Source organism: Chlorocebus sabaeus, chromosome 25 (genome assembly GCF_047675955.1).
Source record: "Chlorocebus sabaeus isolate Y175 chromosome 25, mChlSab1.0.hap1, whole genome shotgun sequence".
Classification (NCBI taxonomy): Eukaryota; Metazoa; Chordata; class Mammalia; order Primates; family Cercopithecidae; genus Chlorocebus; species Chlorocebus sabaeus.
In genome coordinates, this window is record NC_132928.1 from 58,011,784 (window position 1) to 58,014,473 (window position 2,690).

Genomic DNA, 2,690 nt, shown 5'->3' on the forward strand with positions numbered 1-2,690 from the left:
TCCTGCCTCACCCTCCTGAGTAGTTAGGTCTACAGGCACATGCCACCATGCCTGGCTAATTGTTTTGTTTTTTATTGGGATGAGGGCTCGCTATGTTACTTAGGCTGATCTCAAACTCCTGGGCTCAAACAGTCGTCCTGCCTCGGCTTCCCAAAGTGCTGAGATTACAGACCTGAGTCACTGCACTCAGCCCACTTGAGGATCTTGAATGCTCAGATTCCACATAACTCCCTAGGCCTGCAGAAGTGGCCCAGTCCCCCTTGTTGAAAGATAAAACCCCATTTCCCCCTTCACTCTTGCTGGTTTGAAAGCTATTCAGTAGCCTGTAAACAAGGCAAGTCACTTCCAGGAGGATGCTGGCCCATCTCAGGATCTGCCCCCTCCTACCTGCCTGGCCACCAGACCCATAACTCCTCTGGAATCAAGGCTTAAGAGAGAGGTTTAATGATTTGCCCAGCACTTACACAGGTGATGTGTGACAGAGGAGAGGCTGTAATCGAAAGTGGAACTAGTGATGAGATTCTTTACAGCAAGCTGCATGCACTAAGGCAGTTTTCCTTTCTAAATAAATCTCTCAGACTTTCACTGAGTCAACAGAGATGGGAAACCAGTGATGATCACTATCTCCCTATAAACAAGTATCATACACTCAGATTATTAAGTTACTACCCAGTCCATTTTTTCTTTTCATTAACCTTTCCCATATGCAAGGCTGCCTACATAATTTCCAGGACCCAGTGCAAAATTAAAATGTGGGGCACATTTTTAAAAACACAGAGAACTTTTCCTGTGGCAACAGCCGTGCTGAGAGGAGCATGGCTCTCTCCTCTCCATCATGGTGTGTGCTCGCCCACTGATATTGCTGTACTCTGAAAAGGGGCAGTCATCTGACAAAAATGTCACTTTGCCTGCTGTATTCAAGGCTCCTGTTCGACCAGATATTGTGAACTTTGTTCACACCAACTTGCACAAAAACAACAGACAGCTGTATGCTTTCGGTGAATTAGCAGGTCATCAAACCAGTGCTGAGTCTTTGGGTACTGACAGAGCTGTGGCTCAAATTCCCAGAGTTCGAGGTGGTGGGACTCACCTTTCTGGCCAGGGTGCTTCTGGAAACGTGTTATGGAGGCCGAATGTTTACACCAACCAAAACCTGATGCCATTAGCATCAAAGAGTGAACACAACCCAAAAACGATATGCCATCTGTTCTACCCTGGCTGCCTCAGCCTTACTAGCACTGGTCATATCTAAAGGATATCGTACTGAGGAAGTCCCTGAACTTCCTTTGGTAGTCGAAGATAAAGTTGGAGGATACAAGAAGATCAAGGAGGCTGTTTTGCTTCTTAAGAAACTTAAAGCCTGGAATGATATCAAAAAGGTCTATGCCTCTCAGCAAATGAGAGTTGGCAAGGGCAAAATGAGAAACCATCACCGTATCCAGCACAGAGGCCCCTGCATCATCCATCATGAGGATAATGGTATCATCAAGGCCTTCAGAAACATCCCTGGAATTACTCTGCTTAATGTAAGCAAACTGAACATTTTGAAACTTGCTCCTGGTGGGCCTGTGGGACGTTTCTGCATTTGGACCGAAAGTGCTTTCCGGAAGTTAGATGAATTGTATGGCATTTGCCGTAAAGCTGCTTCCCCCAAGAGTAACTACAGTCTTCCCATCCACAAGATGATCAATACAGATCTTAGCAAAATCTTATAAAGCCCAGAGATCCAGAGAGCCCTTTGAGCACCACGCAAGGAGATTCATCGCAGAGTTCTAAAGAAGAACCTACTGAAAAATGTGAGAATCATGTTGAAGCTAAACCCATACACAAAGACAATGCGTCGGAACACCATTCTTCGCCAGGCCAAGAATCACAAGCTCTGGGTGGATAAGGCAGCAGCGGCAGCTGCCGCGCTAGAAGCCAAATCGGATGAGAAGTAGGTTGCAGGCAAGAAGCCTGTGGTAGGTAACAAAGGAAAGCAGCCTGCTGTTGATGTTAAAAAGCAGAAGAAACCTCTGGTGGGAAAAAAGGCAGCAGCTACCAAGAAACCAGCCCCTGAAAAGAAGCCAGCAGAAAAGAAGCCTACTACAGAGGAAAAGAAGTCTACTGCATAAACTCTTAAATTTGATTATTCCATAAAGATCAAATCATTTTGGACAGCTTCTTTTGAATAAAGACCTGATCAAAGAGGCAGTGAGAAAAAAAGAGCACAGAGAAAATGATGTTAAAGTACCAATATATGACTTTTTCCTTTAAAAATATTTTTATTAATTACAAAGCATAAGAGGGTCAACATCAGTAATTATTGCGGAAATCAAAATCAAAATCACAATGAAATACTACCTCAGGTCAGGCACGGTGGCTCATGCCTGTAATCCCAGCACTTTGGGAGGCGGAGGCGGGTGGATCACTTGAGGTCAGGAGATGGAGACCAGCCTGGCCAACATGGTGAAACCCCATCTGTACTAAAAATACAAAATTAGCCAGATGTAGGGGTGTATGCCTGTAGTCCCAGCTACTCATGAGGCTGAGGCGGCAGAATCTCTTGAACCTGGGAGGCGGAGGTTGCAGTGAGCCGAGATCACGCCACTGCACTCCAGCTTGGGCGACAAAGTAGGACTGTCTCAAAAAAAAAAAAAAAAAAAAAAGAAAGAAATACCACCTCACACTTACTAGAATGGATACTATTA

At 45.1% G+C, this 2,690-nt stretch overlaps 1 pseudogene; it reads left to right on the forward strand.

The window, feature by feature from the left end:
* The first annotated feature begins 766 nt into the window (after positions 1-766).
* On the forward strand, positions 767-2,114 carry LOC103230589 (large ribosomal subunit protein uL4 pseudogene; annotated as a pseudogene).
* Positions 2,115-2,690: the final 576 nt, after the last annotated feature.